At 48.9% G+C, this 22034-nt stretch overlaps 1 long non-coding RNA gene across 6 annotated transcripts; it reads left to right on the top strand.

The window, feature by feature from the left end:
- The first annotated feature begins 1677 nt into the window (after positions 1 to 1677).
- LOC116879268 lies at positions 1678 to 18938 on the top strand. 6 transcript variants are annotated; one of them, XR_004384992.1, is made up of 5 exons: positions 1678 to 2013; positions 2642 to 2736; positions 9117 to 9215; positions 11782 to 11905; positions 18725 to 18938. It is a non-coding gene; the product is annotated as an uncharacterized LOC116879268 (long non-coding RNA). The 6 variants fall into 6 exon arrangements; XR_004384995.1 differs by lacking the exon at positions 18725 to 18938 and adding an exon at positions 16603 to 16628; XR_004384994.1 differs by lacking the exon at positions 18725 to 18938 and adding an exon at positions 14592 to 14635.
- The last annotated feature ends 3096 nt before the right edge of the window (positions 18939 to 22034 follow it).

The raw sequence follows: 22034 nt of genomic DNA, 5'->3' as shown, positions 1-22034 counted from the left end.
CTGTCCTCTAGGAATACTTCTTACCTTCCTTGAAATGTGGCAGATTGTCCTCACTCGGGACCTTACCCAGGGGGTCATTTTCCTTGGAATATTATTCCCTCTCAACAGGGTTCCCATTTTCTTTAAGGTCTGGTCTCAAGTAACTAAATGCCTGGTTTACTTAATACTTATAGCAAAGGAAACAACTGGGACAACCTACTGAATGGGAGAAGATATTTGTAGACATCCAATAAAGGGTTAGGATCCAAAATACATAAAGAACTACAACTCAGGACACCTGGCTAGCTCAGTTGGTAGAGCACGCAAATCTTAGTCTCAGAGTTGTGAGTTCGAGCCCCATGTTGGGCACAGAGCCTACTCAAAAAAAAAGGTGGGAGGAAGGAACACCAAATAATCCTATTAAAACATGACAGCAGACGTGAACAGATGTTTCCCCAAGGACAGATGGCCAAGAGACATGGAAAGATGCTCGCCAGGGAAGTGCAAATCAAAATAACAATGAAATATACCTCACACCTGTCAGAATGGCTGAAATCATAAGAAACCTGTCAAGGACCTGGAGAAATAGGAACCCTTGTGCACTGGGAGTGGTAATGCCATCTGGTGCAGCCACTCTGGAAAACAGTATGGAGGTGACTAAAAAAAAAAAAAAATTACCCATCCACTAATAACACCATTGGGTATTTACCTAAAGAATATGAAAATACTGGGGCACCTGGGTGGCTCATTCAGTTAAGGATCTACTTTTGGCTCAAGTCCTGCTCCCAGAATCCCAGGATCGAGCCAGCTCCATTGGGCTCCCTGCTTGGCTGGGGGTCTGCTCTCCTTCTCCTCCTCCCCCTGATAGCTCCCTCTTACTCTGAAATGGGCAAATAAAATCTTAAAAAATACAAAAATGCTAATTCAAAGGGATACATGCATCCCTATGTTCATTGCAGCATTACTTAACAATAGCCAAACTATGGAAGCAGCCCAAGAGCCTGCTGATAGATGAATGCATAAAAAGAAGTGTGTGTGTGTGTATGTGTGTGCACACACATATGTACACTGGAAAATTATTCTGCCATAAAAGAATGAAATCTCGCCATTTGCAACAACATGGATGGATAGAGCTAGACAGTGTAATGCTAAGTGAAATAAGCCAGGGAAAGACAAATACCATATGATTTCACTCAGGTGGAACTTAAGAAACCAAACAAAAAGACAAACCAAAAAGCAGACTCTTAACTCTTAAAACAACCCCTCCCCCAACCCCCAGACTCTTAAATACAGAGAACAAGGTTACCAGAAAGGAGGTTTGGTGGGGGCGGGGGGCGGGTGTTGGGTAAAATAGGTGATGGGGATTAAGATTACATTTATCTTGAGCACAAAGCAGTATATGGATTCGCTGAATCACTATATTGTACACCAGAAACAAATATAACATTGTTAATTACGTCAAACACACCAGCATTAAAATATGTAGAAATAAAATAAAGGCCGGGTCTGAAGTAGAGTCCAATATTTCCTGACTTCCGCGGTTAATGTGGCTATGTATTCGTGCTCTCCGTTACCCTCTGAGTGCTCCCCCACCCCCCCAACCAATATCCACCTGCCCCGCGACAGGAGCACAGCGACTTGGGCAGCCAGCGCGGGGCGGGTCTGGGGCAGGGCCTAGCTACAGCTTCCGGCGGAAGATCCTGGGAGCAAGATGGCTGCCACCCAGCGCGAGCTGTTCGTTTTTGAGGTGGTGTGGGGACTCTACTGAGGCGAACCGAGCGGGTCTCTTGCGGCTCTGCTCCCCCAGCCTGTGAGCAGCGCCCGCGACCTTTGCTGAGCCCAGCGCTGCCCAGAACGCGTTCCCCTCTGACCCTGGCCTTGGGAGAGTTGGTGAGATCTGTTATCGTGACCTCGGACCGCATTCCAAACTCTCATGCCCATTCATTCCGTAAACTCCGCAGTCCTGGCCCCTTAGAAGAAGGAACTCACAGAGAAGGTGGGGAATTATGGAAAACATCTTTACTGCAGGGGCTGGTGAGCACCACGATGCGAGCGGTTGATGGACAGTGTTGATGTCGAGCTGAGGGTTTCGGGGAATGAGCACTCCATCTGGATAGGGGAGGGCAAACTACCTCAAGGCACAGAGGCCAGAGCTGGGTTTGAAGGATCTGGAGTAAGGCTGTTGCCTGAACGGAAAGCAGCAAGACCCTGGAGGGGTGAAGTAGTCTTAACATTTGGGGGCAAATGATTTGCGTTGAGGGAGCAAGGGAGAAAGAAGGACAGATAGGTGGACAGGGCTCAAGTTAGGAGGGTCTTATATGCCGTGCTAAGGAATTTAGATTCTGTCCCGTGGGCATTAATGAGCTTGTGGAGAATATTAAACAGGATAGTGATGTGATCCAATTTGCACTTTCTTGGATTCATTCTAGTGACTGTATAGAAAAGAGAGTCAAACTGGAAGCGATGAAGGTATCAGAGTAACCAGAGGCGAGATGTAGATCTGAAAGGGGATGGGGAGGAGTGTTCCTCACACGTCATGTTGTATACCCAAAACACTAGGGACTCTCCTTCCCCTCTCCGCTGCTTTCTTGCTAACAGTGTTGCCGCAGCTTGTACCAGGAGTGTGGAGGGCATTGGTTCAGAAGGCATTTGGTCTTTGCAGGTGGGCTGGCAGAGGAGGTGGAGGACAGAGTTCTTCATGCTGCTTCTGTTCCTTTTGGAGACATCGCAGATACTTAGTTTCTTCTGGTGAAACAGGTGAGACCTTTCGATGTCTCATTTTCAGATTCCTAACATCAGAAAAAGAACTTCAGAAAATATTTTAAGTCATGTGTATAGTTGGTATGTAACAAAATGCAGGAGGATGTCTCTCTAGCTCAACATGACTGTGATCTTGGTGATGGAAGAGGAATGTTTTGAGGACAACAGGGCCAGGGTGGTGGTGTGGCTCTGGGCTGAAATTCACAGAGATTGACAGTTTGTTGGATTTGAGGAAAGGCTTTCTCCACATTGGAACCATTTGGGGCCTTTGATTTCTGATCATTTAATATACACACTGTATGGTAGGATTCAGTAGGAAGAGAGTTTTAGAAAAATCTTGAAAGGTCTGGGTGTTGTTTCATGCTACCTGCTAGGTAGCTATATCCCACCGCACCTGCTGATCAGAACTCCTTTGTTGTCAGCTGTGCTTTTAAATAGCAAAGGGCAGCAGGGACACTTAGCTGCAACAGTGAGGGCTCTGGCCTCTGCTCACCCTGGGGGGAGTTTCCCTTAAAATGGTATCACAGTTACTGTGCACATTTCTATGTGATCCTTGGTTGTTATTCTCTAAGATAGGAGTTTTAGACCCAGCTGTGCCACTAATTCTGGGTGTGATACTTAAACCGTCTGAGGCTTCGTTTCTTTTTTTTTTTTTTTTAAAGATTTTATTTATTTGACAGAGAGAGAGAAATCACAAGTAGGCAGAGAGGCAAGCAGAGAGAGAGAGGGGAGGAAGCAGGCTCCCTGCGGAGCAGAGAGCCCGATGTGGGGCTCGATCCCAGGACCCTGGGATCATGACCTGAGCCGAAGGCAGAGACTTTAACCCACTGAGCCACCCAGGCACCCCTGAGGCTTCGTTTCTTAAATAAAACAGTAAGAGTCGTTTTTTGAGTGCTGTACCATCCCTGAATTCTATAAATTAGTAACTCCTGTTGCTCTCGCTGTCTGCTGGCCAACATAACCTTTTCCTGAGGACAAGCACTAGGCTCCTTCACAAGTAGTCACCTAACTCAGTAGTGAGGTCGACACTCTGTACTCATTGGGTGCTCAGTTGGAGTGAATAATTTTTTTTTAAGATTTTATTTATTTATTTGACAGAGAGAGAGAGCCAGAGAGGACAAGCAGGGAGAATGGCAGAGAGAAGAGGAGAAGCAGGCTCCCCGAGAGCAGGGAGCCCGACAGGAGGCTCGATCACAGGATCCTGGGATCATGACCCAAGTTGAAGGCAGATGCTTAACCAACAGAGCCACAGATGGAGTGAATAACTGATAAACAACTTGATCTACGTTCTGTAAGTCTTATAAACAAAAGTTGTTAAAATGCCTGGAAAGTACCTTAAGACTTAAATTCTGTAGTGGTAGAATTGGATGGTATGAAGTTTAAAAATTCACTTCCCTGTTTAGCCATGTTTACTTAAAATTATTTTAAAATTTCTGGAAGCATCTAAAAATTAGATTTCTTTATCTTTTTTTTTTTTTTTTAAAGATTTTATTTATTTGTCAGAGAGATAGGCACAGCGAGAGAGGGAACACAAGCAGGGGGAGTGAGAGAGGGAGAAGCAGGCTTCCCTCGGAGCAAGCAGCCCGATCTAGGGCTTGATCCCAGGATGCTGGGACCATGACCTGAGCTGAAGGCTGATGCTTAACGACTGAGCCACCCAGGCACCCCGGATTTCTTTATCTTTTTAAATTTTATTATTTATGGGGCGCCTGGGTGGCTCAATTTATTAAGCGTCTGCCTTGGGCTCAGGTCATGATCTCAGCGTCCTGGGGTTGAGCCCCTGCACGGGACTCCCTGCTCAGTGGGAGCCTGCTTCTCCCTCTCCCTCTGCCCCAGCCCCTTGCTCTCTTACTCTCTCTGTCTCAATAAATAAAATCTTTAAAAAAAAAAAAAAAATAAAGACTTTATTTGTTTGCCCGAGAGAAAGAGAGAGCACAAGCAGGGGGAGCGGCAGGCAGGGTGGCTGCACACAACAGAAATTTACTGTCCTAGCTCTTCTACCTCTGTAGGCTAGAAGTCCTCTGTCAAGGTGCTAACAGGTCCGTGCTCCCTCTGAAGGCTCTAGGGAAGAATCCTGCCCTCCCTAGCTTCCAGCGGCTCCTGGCAGTCTTTGGTGTTCTTTGGCTTATAACCGCATTAGCCCTGTCTTTGCCCCTGTCTGCACGGGGCCTCGTTCCCTGCATGCATCTGTGTCTCCTCTACTTAGAAGGGGACCAGTCATGGCACTTAAGACCCATCTTAATCCAGTATGAACTCACCTAGACTAATTATGTCTGCAAAGACCCTATTTCTAACTAGGACCACGTTCCGAGATTTGGGGGGACATGAAATTTCGGGGGACATTCAACCCCCAGATCCCTGGTTTGGTGGGGACTGTTGCTGAAGGACTGGACGTTCTGGATGAAGGAAAGTCCACCAGGCTGGGCTCAGAGTTCCCCTCATGTAGGCAGAATATGGAAGACAGACCCTGCAGGGCCCCAAAGCCTTCTGGGGCCTGGCGTTGCCACTCCTGGCTCCTGTGTGTGTTCTGCTCCCCTAACCTGAACACACGTTCTCACATCACCAGCTCTAACGAGCAGTTAGTGCGCGCTGTTTGTTAAATGTGTCTAACCTCGGTGGTGGGTAGGTCGGAAAGGAAAATGTGTCTTTTTTTCCTGTGCTCATGCTACTGAGGTTTTATTTCAGTGCAAGCCACAGGAAGAGTGGGACTGTGAGCATGAACTCTTGGTCTCTTAGTGGGGTGCTCACAGCAGCCGACAGCCTGGCCTGGCTGAGAGTCTCTGCTTTCTGCTGAAGCCCTTCTGGGATACTCTCTGAGGATACAGGAGACCCTCGGGCACCCACCGTGTTTCCAGTTTCCATAGTTTCAAAGTTGTCTACGCAGCAAAAGTTGTCATTATGGGAAGAGTGTCACTGGGAACTGGCTACTTACAAAATGAATTATTATTCACAAATCCTTTCCATTGAACGTTTGCATAAATGCCAACCGTCGGTGTTGGCCAATCTCTCCCTGACATGTTTGCATCTGTGTTGGGGGTCAGCAAACTTAGGACAACAGCCCACATCAGGCCTACAGCCTGTTTTTGTATGGCCTGTGAGCTAAGTCGTTTTTTATATGTTTAATGGGTTGTGGAGGGGGGTAAGAATATGCAGCAGGGACCGTGTATGACCCACAAAAAATATTTACCATCTAGCTCTTGACGGAAAGTTTGCTGGCCTCCAGTCTAGGGCGATGTACTGCAAATAGAGGGTAAATGGCTTGCAGTGTAAACTGTGAAGCCGGTGCCAGAGGCGGGGTTCCGTGAAGCGTGTGAAAATGATCATGGAAAACGGCTGTGGTCGGCTCTGGTCAACAGAGCAGAGACTCTTTTGAGCCCTTGAAAAGTGGCTGTCTCATAAAGTTAAACCAAAAAAACCCTGCAAGGATTGTGATAGGCCAAGTGCTTCAGAAGAAAATGATTTAAATTCCTACGGCTGCTCTAAAAAATTACCACCAGTTTAGTGGCTTTAAAAACACCGTGAACGGGGGCGCCTGGGTGGCTCAGTGGGTTGGGCCTCTGCCTTCAGCTCAGGTCATGATCCCGGGGTCCTGGGATCCAGTCCCACATCGGGCTCTCTGCTCGGTGGAGGGTCTGCTTCCTCCTCTCTCTGTCTCTCTGCCTACTTGTGATCTCTCTCTGTCAAATAAATAAATAAAATCTTAAAAAAAAACCACCATGAATGGGGGCACCTGGGTGGCTCAGTCGGTTAAGCATCTGCCTTTGGCTCAGGTCATGACCCCAGGGTCCTGGGATCGAGCCCCACATCGGGCTCCCTGCTCAGCGCAGAGCCTGCTTCTCCCTCTCCCTCGCCCTGTTTGTGTTCATCTTTCTGTCAGATAATCAAGTAAAATCTTAGAAAGAAAAACCAAAACAGCACAAATGCATTATCTTACAGTTCTAGAAGTCACAAGTCCAGAGTGGGTCTCACTGAGTGAGCAGAACTTCATTCCTTGTGGAGGGTCTAGGGAGAGTCTCTTTTTTTGCATTTTCCAGCTTGTAGAGATTGACCTCATTCCTTGGCTTTTGGTTCCTTCTGTCTTCAAGCCAGCAGTGGCCAGGTGAGTGTTTCTCACACTATATCGCTCTGAAACTAATTCCTCCTCCCTCTGCACGTTTCGAGCCCCACTATGATCACCCTTGGTGCATCGGAGTAATCCAGTATGATATCCTTATTTTAAGGTCAGCAGACTAGCGACCTTAATTCCGTCTGCAACCTTACTTCCTTCTCGCCATGTAATTCTGCATACTCATAGGTTCTGGGGAATGGCTGTGGACATCTTGAGGGCACCATTATTTTGCCTACAACAACTCTTAAATGTTTGCACCCTTCCCTTTTTTATCTTTATGATCAATCTTTTATTTTCCTTATGATCAGTCTTCATGACTGAATATGAAATAAGGATATGTCATGCTATTGTTCAATTTTTTCTTAATTGCTAGAAGTGAAATTAGTACTTGATTCATCTGTGTTTTTAAGAGTAAGAGGATAGCTCTAATTATGACTATCTCATTAAATTAAGATTTTTTTTTTTTTAGTTTTCATGAAAAAAACCAAACCTTTTTATTTTTAAAGATTTTATTTATTTATTTGACAGAGAGCACAAGTAGGCAGAGTGGCAGGTAGAAGGAGAAGAGAAGTAGGCTCTCTGGTGAGCAGGGAGCCCAACGTGGGGTTGGATCCCAGGACCCTGGGATCATGACCTGAGCTGAAGGCAGACGTTTAATCAACTGAGTCACCCAGGTGCCCCACAAACCTTTTAAAAAAAATCTATCTACTTATCTTTTCCCAGTATCAATTATTCTTGGATAATAAAATATTCCTATACATTGTTCCATGTTCTCTGTTACTCTTTCATCAGACATGGCCCCCACCAGCCAGCAATACTGTTTTGTCTCCCATTTAGTGCTGATCTTGATTTTTTTCATAAAGATTTTATTTATTTGAGAGAGAGAGAACTTGTTGGGGGCCAGGGAGAAAGAGAAGCAGACTCCCCACAAGCCCCTATGTGGGGCTTGATCCCAGGACCCCAAGATCATGACCTGAGCCAAAGGTACTCCTGATCTTGAGCCACCCAGGTACCTCTGATCTTGATTTTTTAAAGTGGACTCAATACACGGTAACTGCATTTACCCTTATAATTTCCAAGTTCTGAGCTCAGATCCGAACATGCCAGCACAGAACTTCCTGTTGGTGTTGAAAAAAAAGAAGTGTGTGGTGGCTCAGGGATAGTTTAGCTTTGTGCTTAGCTTGCCATTGGGGGAGTGTGGGCTCTCAGTGCGGAATTAATCATGAGCAAGTCTCAGACTTCTTAGAAGTAAATGGAATCTTCCCCCCCCCCCAGATTTTATTTATTTATTTGACAGAGAGAGACACAGAGAGAGGGGGAACATAAACAGAGGGAGTGGAAGAGGGAGAAGCAGGCTTCCTGCCGAGCAGGGAGCCCGATATGCACCTCGATCCTAGGACCCTGGGATCATGACCTGAGCTGAAGGCAGATGCTTAATGACTGAGCTACCCAGGTGTCCTTTTTTTTTTTTAAACAAGGCTTAAGGGGCACCTGGGAGGCTCAGCCGATCAGCATCTGCCTTCAGCTCAGGTCATGATCCCAGGGTCTTGGGATCAAGCCCCGAGTCAGGCTCCCTGCTTGACGGGAAGCCTGCTTGTCCCTCTACCACTCCCCCTGCTTGTGTTCCCTCTCTCACAGTCTCTGTCAAATAAATAAATAAAACCTTAAAAAAAAAAAAAAAACAAGGTTTAAGCAGCTGAGTTGTATTGCAGTCTTTTCAGAATGAATTGAACTCTGTAGGCGGACAATTCGTGTCCATTTAGCCAGCCTGGTGAGGATTAAGGAAGGCTCATCGTGACCAGGGGAGTGGGGACAACTGCAGATTCCTCGTCATGTCCTCAGCTTTGGCCTCTGCTGCCTTTTTTTCTTTTTTTTTTTTAAGATTTTTATTTATTTATTAGAGACACAGCTAGGGACATTTGCTGCCACGGTGGCACGTGTCCACGGGTAGAGGGGTGGACGGCGGGGAAGGGAGTGCGGCAGCTCCCTGGAAACAGAGGCTGAGATTCTCGGCAAAGCTAGAGCCATTGTCCCCATGCAAGTCTTGCTCTGGGACGTAGACACAGACTGTGCCCTTCCAGCCTTGACAGCGGCTGGGACTTCCCTTTTGGCTCGGCTCAGTCCTGCTTTGGTTCTCTCGTCTGCCTCTTCATGAGAGCCCCACGGGGCGTCCACTTTGCCGACAGAATAGCGAAGGACTGGGCACAGCTAACGAGCAGTGGGCCAGCAGCTGGAATTTCTGAGCATTTGTTTGATTCTTTCCTTTCAGTGTGGGCAGTGATGACTGCCCGAAGAAGTTTTCCGGGAAGACTCTCGAAGAGAATAGAGAGGAAGAAGGGTCGGAGCCTGCCAGAGGGGAACCCAGGAGGTGAGATGGAAGGCATGCCCCTCCCCAGAAGGGCTGGCACTTTCCACCCAGAGTGCTTCTGAGGTGGGCAGCTCCAGGTGAGCTGAGAGGAGAAGCTGAGAGGAGGCTTTCTCCTCCATGCGGGGCTCTGGGTGAGAAGTTGCTGTGCGCGCTTGGGTACCGGCTTGTGACTGCTAGATGGGGGTCTGAGCTGAGAAAGGACTGTGCGGATACCCCCTCACCAGCACCCGCCATCCTCCTGACCTTTCCTGCAGCCTCACTGAAGCCTTTGGCACCAGCTCGCTGTCTTCCTATTCCTGGCCTGATTCCAGAGAGGCCCCAGCCCCTCAGAATGTACCAGGTGCCAGGCGCTTCCTGCCTCAGCAATTTCTCCTGCGTTTCCATACCCCATCGCGACCCTTGCTTCTGGGAGTAAATAAGCGAGCTCCCCCTCATCTGTCCACCCTTGGAGCAGCGGTGTTTGTGGGAGCTCCTCGCTTAGCCCTCGGCTCCTCTCTGCACGCTGTCCCTGCAATTTCAGCCACTGTGGCCTGTGCTTGGGCTTATCACAGCCACTCAGCCTGCTGCTGATTTCCTGATGTCCAGGGCTAGCCTTGACCTCTCTCCTGAGGTTCATGTGTTTCTGCCTGCATGTCTCCCAGTCACCATAAATCAACAGAGCCTGTCCCGAGTGGATTTCCTCTCTCCCAGTCACCATAGATCAGCATAGTATGTGCTAACTGGATTTCCTCTCTCCTTCCGGCCTGACCATCCTGAGTCCCCGATCTGAGTGAATTCTGGTGTCTCCCGCAGCCTCCCAAACCAGGGACTTCTGCGCCGTCTCCGGCCCCGTACCACCGTCCACACCTGCTGTGTTGCCATATACCCTGCTAATGTTCCCTCTGCGTCTGCTCGCATCTTCTCTCCTGTTCGTTCCCGCCGCAGGGGCTTGGCTCAGCCTCTCTCATCGCTCCTAAGAATAGTGACAGCTGCTCCCTAGCTTGATGTCCCCGCCCTGGGTCTCTTTGCTCCTGTCCTGAGCAGCCAGAGGGAGCTTTCCGAGGCTCAGAGCAGGCCGTATGGCTCTCCCCAAGCCGCCTGAGGACTCCTTTTCTGCAGCGATGAGTCCGGGCTCCTTCAGGGGCCCAGAAGGACCCTCCATGTTTGGACCCCACTCACTTCTCCACATTGTGTCCCCATTTGGCATTCTAGGACAGAGTTTGTAGGTCCTTAGAAATCTGTGTTTTCACATAAGTAGTTCCTTGGCCTGGAAGTTCCCTTTCCAGCCGACTTTATCTCGCTCACTCCTACTCACCTTTCATCGCTGAGCTCCGTCGCTACCTTTGCCAGGAAACTTTTCTGACTCCTCCAGTGGAGTGAGATAAGGTCCCTTCTGGGCTTCCGTGGGCCCTGGACCCCTCAGGCACCCCCAGTCCTGGCATTTTCAGCATTATTTTGATAGTATTTATATTATAGATGTTGAAATGCTACTTACTCTGTACCAGGCACTGTCCTAAGTGCTTTACCAATATTGAATCCTGATGATAATCCTTGGAGGTAAGTACTACTACTGTCTCCAACTCAAGGTGACAAAACTGAGCCCAGGGAGAGCCAATAACTTGCCCAACATGTCGCAGCTCCGAAGTGGTGGTGGACCTGCGATGGGAATGGAGGCTGTGTGGGGCCAGGGCTCTGCGCCTCCCGTGCCCTTGAGGCCAGCGCTCCCCCGCTGGGCCAGGTCCTCAGGGGCCCGATTTCACAGTTCCAGTACTTGGCCTACAAGCTCAACACATTTATATCGACCTCTTCATCACACCACAGATAGCTCAGAGACCAAGGTTTCCTCTAGCAAACGACAGTAGGGTTTGTACTGGTTGCTGTATCTCTCAGTGAGTCATCCCGGTGCACTCGGAGCTCAAGACAAGGCCCGACCTCCTTGTTGTCTCCTGGGTGCTTGGGGTCCCAGCCCAGCTTGGCCCTTTCTGCTTCTGCTGCAGCCAGGCTAGGACCTGTAGGGCGCGGCATGGAGGGAGGTCATGGGTCCCTGTGACTCGAGTAAGGCGGGTGGGCTTGAACTGGGGTTGTTTTTCATTTTTTTGTTTTTTTTAAAAGATTTTATTTATTTGACACAGAGAGACTATATGCAGGAGGAGCAGTAGAGAGAGTGGCAGAGGGAGAGGGAGAAGCAGGCTCCCCAGTGATCAGGGAGCCCCACCTAGGGCTTGATCCCAGGACCCTAGGATCATGACCTGAGCCGGAGGCAGGTGCTTAACCGGCTGAGTCACTCAGGCGCTCCTGAACTTGGATTTGCAGGTGTGAAGAGTGGTGCACTGCAGGCCAGGGAGGTGGGGTTCAGTGACCCTGGACCAGGGTGCAGCAATGTGTGTGTGTGGGGGGGGTCCCTATCACTGGGGGTCCAGCTGGCAGCTGCCTTCCACCTCCCCTTCTGCGGCCCCAGACCTTCCCCGAAAGCACCTGGCTGCAGCCCACTCCCCACACCTGGGTTCTTGGTGTGGATGCGGAAGACTCAGTCTCTGACTTGGGGAGGCGGGGTGCTCTCCAACCTAACCATTTCTTCTGCGTCCAGGGGGAGCCCATGGCAAAAAAGGCCCGCTCAAACCCTCAGGTGTACATGGACACCAAGACTGGGAACAAGCCAGCCGGCCGCATCCAGATGCTGCTGCGTCCGGACGTTGTCCCCGTGATGGCAGGTGAGCGGGACTCGGGGCAGGACGCTGGAGGCCGAGCAGGCTGGGGAGGAAGCTGCCTGGAATTGGAGACTTTAGCACTTTTTAACTGAGCCCTTCCGAGGCATCCGGGACCCTAACATCTCATCACATGAGCCTGAGCACACAGTTTTGAAGTTCTATAAAGGCTTAGGGACCATTACAAAGAATAGGCAGTTGAAACTCATAAACTGTTTTTTTTTTTTTTTTTTTTTTGTAGTTTTGTTTTGATATATTTGTAGGCTTACAGATAAGTGGAATAAGAATTCTGTAAGAATAGTACAGGGAACTCATATAGCCTTTATCCACTCATTAATTTATTTTTGCCTCCTACTCTTTTCCATTTAATTTATACACACAGATAGATATACTTCCCCCCTACTCTGCCAGTTGAGAGGAAGTTGAAGATATCATGCCTCTTGACCCCTAAATAGTTGAGTATATATTTCCTAAGAACAAGAATGTTCCCTTACGTGATCACAGCGTGACCATCAAAATCAGGAAATCGAGCATCCGTGCACTGTTTCCTCGTCTTCAGGCCGTGCTCAGATTTCGTCCCCTTCCCCAGTACTGTCCTTTCTAGTAACCGTAGCTGTTGTCCTTCCCTGGCAAGGACTCACGCTGCAAGGCAGGGTCCGGACTCTAGTCTCCCTCTGTTTGGAGCAGGGTCTTGGTGTCTTTCTTGATCTCGATGACTTTGAAGAGAACAGGCCTGTTTTTAAGACCGTTTCTCAGTGTTTGCCTGGTACTTCCCAGTGACATTCTCTCCCCGGAACACCTCACTAGTGCATCACGTAAGGACGTGCGTGAAGATGTCACTCCTAGTATTTGTGATGTTAACTTCAGCCGCTTGCTTAAGGAGCCGGCTGCCAACTTTCCCCACTTTGAAGCGTCTATCTGTAGGCTTTAAATTGAAAGCTGACATTTTTTTCTCCTCACGGCTCCCCCCTCCCCCACCCCCCCATCTCTTTGAGGTAGCTGCTATTCACAGGTGTTGTATGTTTCCTATTTTCTTACATATTCTTAATGATCATTTTTACCCGTAATCATTTTGTTTAAATTCAGCCTTTTAAAAATGTTAATCGACGTCATCATTGCACACAGTTTAAAGAAAATCATTGTGAAGTTTGTCATAACGTGATGTTCTTCTGCTCCCTCCCCAATATCGTAATTTTTCTGCCTCCCAAAGGCAACATTGATTTCTGTTAGATGTTTATTTTGGCTTCTATTGCTCTATTTCTGAAAAACACACTCGCGTTACCGCTACTTGATTTTTTTTTTCTTCAGTTTTTGGCTATAATTTAGGTCAGACTTTGTGGGAAACAGACTCCTGGAGGATTGCACGCGGAAAGCTTATCAGGGAGGGATCTCAGGGACCACTCTTGTAGGGGCATGAGGGGAGCAGATTGGGCAGAGAGGGAAATGGAGCCACCGTGCAGTCACACTGAAGCCTCGGCTGGTCCCAGGGGGACACTGGCGCTTTGATAGCCCTTTTGACTTGTTCTGAATTGAGGCCTGGGGGCCAGGCCTCTGAAACCCCCCTCCCTGGGTCATGAATTCCGGCCAGTTCCCAAGAGGGGTGAGCGGCTCCCTTCTGCCGAGGACATTTCCTGAGATGCAGCTTCTCCCGGGCCTGGTAGCGTCTCAGGCTCCCGGGAGGTGAGAGAGTGAGGGGGCTGGTCTTGAAGGAGATCTGAGTGGCTCCCGAGCATCACTGCAGTCCACTTGGGCCGCCACTCAGATCCTCCTTGGCTGCTGCGCCTGTCTCCTGTCTCCTCCTCCTGCCCGACCGCTGAGGTGTTGCAGGGACGCAGAGCTCAACCCTTTGTGGTTTCTTAACCTCTTAGCCCAGTGTCTGCTTCTTGGACCTGCTTCTTTACTCAGTGGAAATGAAAGTCCCAGCTCTTGGATCTTTCCAACACGTAGTTTTTAGAAAATAGTGTTATGTCATGATTATAATATGATAAAAAAGTGAAAGTGAGTTCTAAAAAAATAGTATGTTAAATGCTTGGACACAACTAAACGTGAAATATTTATCTATTTATTTATTTATTTTTAAGGTTTTATTTATTCATTTGACAGAGACAGCGAGAAAGGGAACACAGGCAGGGGGAGCGGGAGAGGAAGAGACAGGCTTCCCGCTGAGCAGGGAGCCTGATGTGGGGCTCGATCCCAGGATGCTGGGATCATGACCTGAGCTGAAGGCAGACCTTTAATGACTGAGCCACCCAGGCGCCCCATGTGAAATATTTAAACGTGCACTTCTGCCTAGAGCCACGGTGAGCAGGGCGGACAGATACAGGGGTATTCTGTTGGCAGGATCACAGTACTGTGATTTTCTGAAACTGAAAATCTCTTGGTAAAATTCTGAACAAAATAAAAAAATTAGGGGCGCCTGAGTGGCTTAGTGGGTTAAGCCTCTGCTTTTGGCTCAGGTCATGATCTCGGGGTCCTGAGATCGAGCCCTGCATCAGGCTCTCTGCTCAGTGGGGACCCTGCTTCCCCCTCTCTCTCTGCCTGCTTCTCTGCCTACTTGTGACCTTTCTCTGTCAAATAAATAAATAAAATCTTTAAGAAAAAAAGAAAATAATTAATTGTTTCCTCAGTTTATGTGGTAGGTCTGTTTCTGGAAAAATTCAATGCAAAAAATAAAGTTTTTTCTTTTTTTAAGATTTATTTATTTATTGGGCACCTGGGTGGCTCAGTCAGTTAAGCATCTGCCTTCAGCTGGGGTCGTGGTCCCAAGGTCCTAGGATCGAGTCCTGCATCAGGCTCGCTGCTCAGTGGGGAGTCCACTTCTCCCTCGCCTCTCCCCCCTCTTCTCCCTCTTGTGCTCTCCGACTTGCTCACTCTCTTGAATGGATAAATAAAATCTTTAAAAAAAATTTTTTTTTTAAATTTATTTTAGAGTGGGGCGGGGGGGTCGTGGGGCACACAGAGAGGGAGAAGGAATCTTAAGCAGACTCCCCACTGGGTGTGGAACCCAATGCAGGGCTTGATCCCAGGACTCTGAGTTCATGACCTGAGCCAAAACCAGGAGTTGGCCACTTAACCAGCTGAGTCCCCCAGGAGCCCCTATAAGTCTTTGGATTTATATTTAAAATGGAGTTAGGTTCTTAAGATTTTTCTCTGCTTCATGAATGTTTCTCAGGGCATTTGAAAGTCTGAGAGGATTAAGAATAATTCTTCCTTAGGGCGCCTGGGTAGCTCAGTCAGTTAAGTGTCCAACTCTTGATCTCAGCTCAGGTCTTGATCTCAGGGTCATGAGTTCAAGCCCCATGTTAGGCTCTGTGCTGGGCAGGGAGCCTACTTAAAAAAAAAGAAAAGAAAAAGATTTATTCTTCCTTACGTGGGACATTGCAAGACAATTAGATTGCTTGCTCCCTTCTCCCTAATGCCAATATCACCCCAGGATTACTGACAACCAAAACATAACCTTGAAGTTTCCAAGTAGCCTCGAGGGGGCAGTCTTACCCTATTTAGAACCAGCGCCCTCGCCCGTCCCTTCCAGCCCCAGGGCTTCCTGCCCTCCCATCAGCCATGCTGGTCCCCATGGGGCATCTCAGAGCTCACGGGCTCTCTTGCTGCTTCCCTGCCAGATGCTTCCTCCCCTCTTCCTTGTCTCTGTCCGCGCCACCGCTGCCCACCTAGCTGCCTGCTCAGCTTAGCATCATCCTCGACCCCTCTCCTCCGCCACACACGTCAGACCCACGTGTCTTTTCAGTCGCTCTTTGGTCCACCTGTTCTTCACCCTCCCTCCGCGAGCACCAGGTCCTCACACTTGTCTCTGTGTTTCCACTTCTGCCTCTTCCCTTCCGGATCGGTGTGCAAGGCAGAGAGCATCCTTTCCAAACAGAAACCTGCTCACGTCCCTCCCCGGCCGAGAGCCCTCCCGTGGCTGCTTCGCACATGTGGCATCCAGGGGGACCCACTGGCCTGGGGCCTGGCACCGCCCCAAGCTCCCCAAATGTGCTGCTCCGCCTTCTGTCCCCATGGCAGTCTTCATGTCACAGCTCACTCCCCCTCAGGGCCTTGGTCATGCCACCTCCTCTCCTGGAACATTCTTCCTTTGGCGTGGACAGGGTTCACCCCTCACTTCCTTCAGGTGCCATGCCCCTTGTGCGAGAGGCCTGTCCTGCCCTTGCTCTCTAGAATGGGCATTCCTGTCATCCCTTCTTTCTCATCAGCTTTGGTTTTCCTCGTATATTTAATATTAGCCTCATGAGACTCATAAGACAGGACACTGTCTTAATCACTGCTGTATTCTAAACAGCGTAAATAAATACTTAAATATCTCAAGCGGAGGTTCACGAGCTGATTTGTTGCGTGTCAGCCCTGATCACCACCAGCACTGAGAGTGGAAGGGGACACGGTCACCATCCAAAGGGAGCACGCCGTCTCGAGGCCCAGCCATGGAGAGCTGGCTTCTCGTTAACACCCACGAACTTAGAGCTCCGTGGACTCCACTCTCCTCAGCCCCTGCCAAACCTGGGCTTTTTAAACTCAGATGTTACCTCCTCCTAAAGCCTTCCATGGTACTGTAACCTGTGTGTTTGTGTGTGACACACATGCACGTAGGTGACTGTGTCTTTTGCTTCCATTTGCTAAGCAAGTATCTGTGCCACTAGGCTTTGCTGTTCTGTAGCATGATTTTTTTAAAAAAAGATTTATTTATTTGACAGAGATCACAAGTAGGCAGAGAGGCAGGTGGGGGGCGGGGGGCCGGGGGAGCCAGGGTCCCTGCTGAGCAGGGAGCCCGATGCGGGGCTCCATCCCAGGACCCCGGGATCATGACCTGAGCTGAAGGCAGAGGCTTTACCCACTGAGCCACCCAGGCGCCTGATTTTTTTTTTTTTTTTAAAGAGCGTTACTGGGATGCAGTTCACATACCATTCAGTTCACCCATTTAAAGTATACATCTCAGTGGTTTGTGCTGTACTCATAGTTATGCAGTCATTACCACAAATAATTTGAGAACATTTTTCAACAAAAGAAAACCTCACACCCTTTAGCATTCCCTGTGTTGTCCCCCAGCCCAAGGCAAACACCAGTCTACTGTCTGTCTTCCTGGTTTTTTTCCTATTCCGGACATGTCATGTAAGTGTAAGTACACAGTATGTGGCCTTTTGTGGCTGGCTTCCACTTGGCGTAATGTCTTCAAAAAAGTTCATCTCTGGTATAGCAGTATCGGTACGTAATTCTTTTTTATTGCCAACGAATATTCAGTGTATGGATAGACCACAGTTTGTTTATCCATTCTTAAGTAGATGGACATTTGTGGTGTTTATACTCCCGGGTATCGTAACACCGCTGTGAACACGCATGTGTAAGTTTTTGTGTGGACGCATGTTTTCATTTCTCCCAGGCAGATACGCTGGGCCACATGATAACCATGTTTTAATATTTTGAGGATAACCAATAACCAATTTTAATATTTTGAGGAACTGCTGGGCCATTTCCCAAATGCTGCACCATTTGGAATTCCCACCCGCAGCCTGTGAGGACTCCCGGTTTTCTGTACACGCCCGCTGCCCCGCATACGGTCTCTTTTATATTCCCTTTGTGTTATCCTAATGGTAGGCAGTGCAGTCTCACTCTGGTTTTGTTTTGCATTTCCCTGATGGCTAATGATACGGAGTATCTTTTCATGTGTTTATTGACCATTTGTGTATCTTCTTTGGGAAAGTGTCCGTTCAGATCCTTCACCCATTTCTTTTTAAGATTTTATTTATTTATTTGACAGAGAGAGATCACAAGTAGTCAGAGAGGCAGGCAGAGAGAGAGGGAGAAGCAGGCTCCCCGCTGTGCAGAGAGCCCGATGCGGGGCTCGATCCCAGGACCCCGGGACCATGACCTGAGCCGAAGGCAGAGGCTTTAACCCACTGAGCCACCCAGGCGCCCCTCACCCATTTTTTATTATTGAATTGCAAGAATTCTTTGAATATTCTAGGTATGGGTCTCTTATCAGATACATGATTTGCAAGTGTTCTCTGTCATTCCTTGGGATGTTGTCTTTCTTTCTTTACAGTGTGCTTTGAAGCACAAATGTTTTAATTCTGCTGAAGTCCAATTTATCTATTTTTTCTTCCATCAGCATATTTTTGACATCATAACTAAGAAAGTTTTGCCTAACCTAAGATTATGAAGATTTACTCCTATATTTTCTTTTCAGAGTTTTATGGCTTAGCGCTTACATTTAGGGCTTTGATCCATTTTGAGTTAATTTTTGTGTTATAGTGTGAGAAAAGAGGTCTCATTTCCTTCTTTTGCATGTGGATGCCCAGTTGTTGCAGCATCATCTGTTGAAAAGGCTGTTCTTTTCCTGTTTAAATGTCTTGGCATCCCTGTTGATGCCAATAAAACCATCCCTGGGTTTTATTTCTGGCCTTTCTATTCTGTCTCGTTGATCTCTAGATCTGTCCTATGCCAGTCCCATGCTGTCATGTATCCTCCAGCTCCATAGTACATTTTGAATTTGGCAAGTGTGAGTCCTCCACGATTTTGTTCTTTTTTTCAGATTGTTTTGCCTATTCTAGGTCTCTAGCATTTCCACATGAATTTTGGGAATAACTTGTCAATTTCTGCAAAAAAACCAGCTGGGATTTTGATAGAGGTTGCACTGCTTCTATAGATCAGTTTGGAAAGTGTTGCCATCTTAACAGTATTAAGTTTTCCAGTCCATACATGGGGGTCTTTCCATTTGTTTAGGTCTCCTTTCACCTCTTTCAGTAATATTTTACAGTTATCAGAGTATAAGCCTACACTTTTTCTTTTGTTTTCTTCTTTTTTTTTTTTTTCCCTCAGGAAACCTCTTTATTGGGCAAAGCCAGCCTACCCTTGGCCTACAAGGGACAAGGAATGTGGAGAAGGAGGCAGGGATCTCGCAAGGTCAGGGACCCAGACATTTTGCGGGGCCAGCAGAGGGCAGAAGCGAGGGTGTTGAATTTATTCCTAAGTTTTTTATTTTTTTGCTGTTATTGGAAATGGGGTTATTTCTTTTTTCAAAGATTTTATTTATTTATTTGACAGAGAGAGAGATAGCAGAAGCAGGGAGAGTGACAGGCAGAGAGGGAGAAGGAGGCTCCCCGCTGAGTAGGAATCCCGACATGGGGCTCGATCTTAGCACCCTGGAACCATGATCTGAGCCAAAGGCAGATGCTTAACTGACTGAGCCACCCAGGCACCCCTGGAACTGTTTTCTTGATTTCATTTTCAGATTGTTCATTGCTAGAGTGTAGAAATTGATTTTTGTATATTGATCTTGTATTCTGCAACCTTGCTGAATTTATTAGTCCTAATAGTTTTCTAGTGAATTCCTTAGGATTTTTTGTATACCAGATCATGTCCTCTGCAAATTTCACTTCATTTTTTTGCCATTTTCTCTGACTAGAACCTTTAGTACAATGTTGAATGGAAGTGGTGAGGGCAGACATCTTGGTCTTATCCCTGCCTTTAAGGGGGGAAATACCTGGTCTTCACCATGTGGGGGTTTTCTGTAGGTGCTCTTTATCAGACTGAGGAAGTTCCCTTCTATTCCTTGTTTGTTGAGTGTTTATCATGAGAAGGTGTTGGTTTTATAACGTGCATTTTCCGTGTCTATGGAGAGGATTGTGTGTCTTTTGCACTTTATTCTGTTAAGGTGCTGTATTGTATTGCTTTTTGGATGTTAAACCAGTTTTGCGTTCCTGAGACGAATCCACAGTTACCTTTTGAGTGGCTAGACTGTGAGCTACACCGGGGTTACAAAGTAGAAATGAAAGCACAAACCAATCTAAAATGATTTAAGCAGCTCTGCTCACCATTTCCTTGACTGTCCATTGAGCGAAAAACTAAGGGATCCACATGGTGTTGTCCTAGATTCTGAGCTGCCTGCTCAAGGGGCTGTCAGCAGTGTGCACACACACCCCTCTGAGGGCATCGCTTCCCATAACATAAGTCCTAGCTTTTGTGCCGCTGCCCGCCAGCCAGGTCCCAGGAGTTTGCAGAGGTTGCAGCTGTGACTGGACCATCTTCCTGGGACAGGCCAGGGACCCTCCCCCGCCGTCTCCCACCCTTGTCCGACCTCCGCAGGCAGCCGAGGTCAGAGCTGGTGCATGAGGGCCTCGGTCCTCCTGTCCCCTGCTCCCGGGCCAGCAAGGTAGCTGAGCTAGGCTCCACTGGCGCCCTCACACGTGGCCGTGAGTGTGATGGGCACCAGGCCACCTGTTCAGTCACTGACCCGATGGTCGGCACTGTCGCACTGAGAAGGCCGGGAGGCCTCCTGCCAGCCGTGTGCTTGGTGCTGGGGAGTCAGCCAGAGATGCTTCCCATCTCCGGACCCCAGAACCAGTGGAAATTGAAGTCTGGTGCCACAGCTTGTAGTGTGGCACACCACGCTGCCTACACCAGTGTTTGGCAGCCGGGCAACCTCCCAGCATGTCCCATCAGTCACCAGAAACAATGTCCAGGGCTGCCGCCCGCTCCCCTGCTGCCGGCCAGGGGCTCTAGGTAAGGCTCGACACTCAGGAACCGCTGGGCAGGGCTGGCTCTCATTTTGGGTTGAAGTCAGGTTGAGCCTGGAAGGGAGGAGAGAAGCCTGCTGGCTTGTGACCCCAGGCCAGCTCCTGTGGGGGAGGGGATGCTGCTAGCCCCGTCTCTGGCATCCTAGGCCAACCTTGGCCTCTGCTTTTGGGTGGGACTCGTCCCCATCTGGTGGGCTGGGGCTCACCCCTGTGGCTGGGATCTCCACCTGCAGGATTCCCAGCAGGGACCCTCGCTCCCTAACCCAGGCCTCCCTCTCACCGCTGCTCAGTCATGGCTGTCAGGACAGGCAGCGATGAGGCCAGGATAATGGCAGCTGCTCGGGGCTGGTGTGACGCCTGCGAGAGGAGAGAGGTCTGCCAAGTCCTCAACAAGGCTGGCTCTCAGAGGGCATGCGGGGAAGGGGAGCAGGCTGGCCTGAAGCCCCAGGAGGGAGGACCCGTCACAACCCTGTGAACCTGGGAGGTGGAAGGGCCGGGTCCCTTACTTTGCTTCCCTAGTCGCCCTGGGAAGGCAGGACCAGCAGGGACAGCCTGTCTAGGAAGCTGGCGGACCGGGAACCACAGGGTGGCAGCCGCACTCTCTGTGTTGTGCGAGGGCTTCCCCACCACAGGGGTCCACCCGTAACCCCCCTCCGCAGGTGGTGAGATGCAGGGTCCCGCGGTTTCTGGCTGGTGACCTGAGCACGCGGCTGCCTGCCTTTCCGGGGCTGGGCCGGGGCTCCCGAGAGCAGGGTCGTGGGTGCCCCACACCTGCCTCCAGGGAAAGAACGGTGACAGAACTGGGGTAAAGGTCAAGGGATAGGATGCTGCAAGTTATGTTTTCAAAGAAGATTTAATAACACATTTTCTAAATATATCATAGATTGAGTAAATCAGATCAAGTAGTGCATAGAATATGATCCTAACTTTGCAAAATATCCATATATTCTATATAAAGACAGACGTGTGTGTCAAGGAAAAAGACTGGAAGGGATTATTAACAATGCTTAGCTCTGTGTGCTGGGATTATGTATATTTGTATTTTGCCTTTTATTTTCAAAAATTTCCCTGGCACGCACACAATATTTTCTTCAGCTAGGAAAAAAAAATTTTTTTTTAAAGAACCAAGTGCTTGCTCAGGGCTTCCCAGTAAGAAGAGAAATTCCAGAACACCCGCGCTTCAGCTTCCTGGAGGTCACAGGTGGTTGCTGGATGTCAGGAGGGGGTGGGGACACAACAGCCGCGTCCTCAGCAGAGGTGCCGAGCCGCATGGCTCACTGTGAGTCCCTGTTTGTCCCTGCAGGCTGGGACTTCCGCAGGCAGGGGACTGTGCGAGTCCCTACCTCCTCCTGAGATAGGACCACATTTAGATTTTTTAGGAAAAGTGCAGCTTTAAAGTGAACACAGCATCTCCTGGACATATTCTGGGAGGAGCAGGTGTTAACAGCAAGGCCAGTAGGGGAGGCCCAGATACACACATTCATTCAAACTAAGACCTCTGGCAGATGCTGGTCACTGGGCACCATGCAGACGCCGTGCCGAGTGCTTTCGTGGACGCAGCAGATCCCACCTGGTCTGCCCCTGATGGCCTTGCAAGGGCAGAACCGATACCC

The sequence above is a fragment of the Lontra canadensis genome, unplaced genomic scaffold (assembly GCF_010015895.1).
Source record: "Lontra canadensis isolate GAN:19392208 unplaced genomic scaffold, GSC_riverotter_1.0 scaffold60, whole genome shotgun sequence".
Lineage (NCBI taxonomy): Eukaryota > Metazoa > Chordata > Mammalia > Carnivora > Mustelidae > Lontra > Lontra canadensis.
Note: the sequence above shows the minus strand (reverse complement) of the source record. Positions and strands in the feature narration are given on the sequence as shown.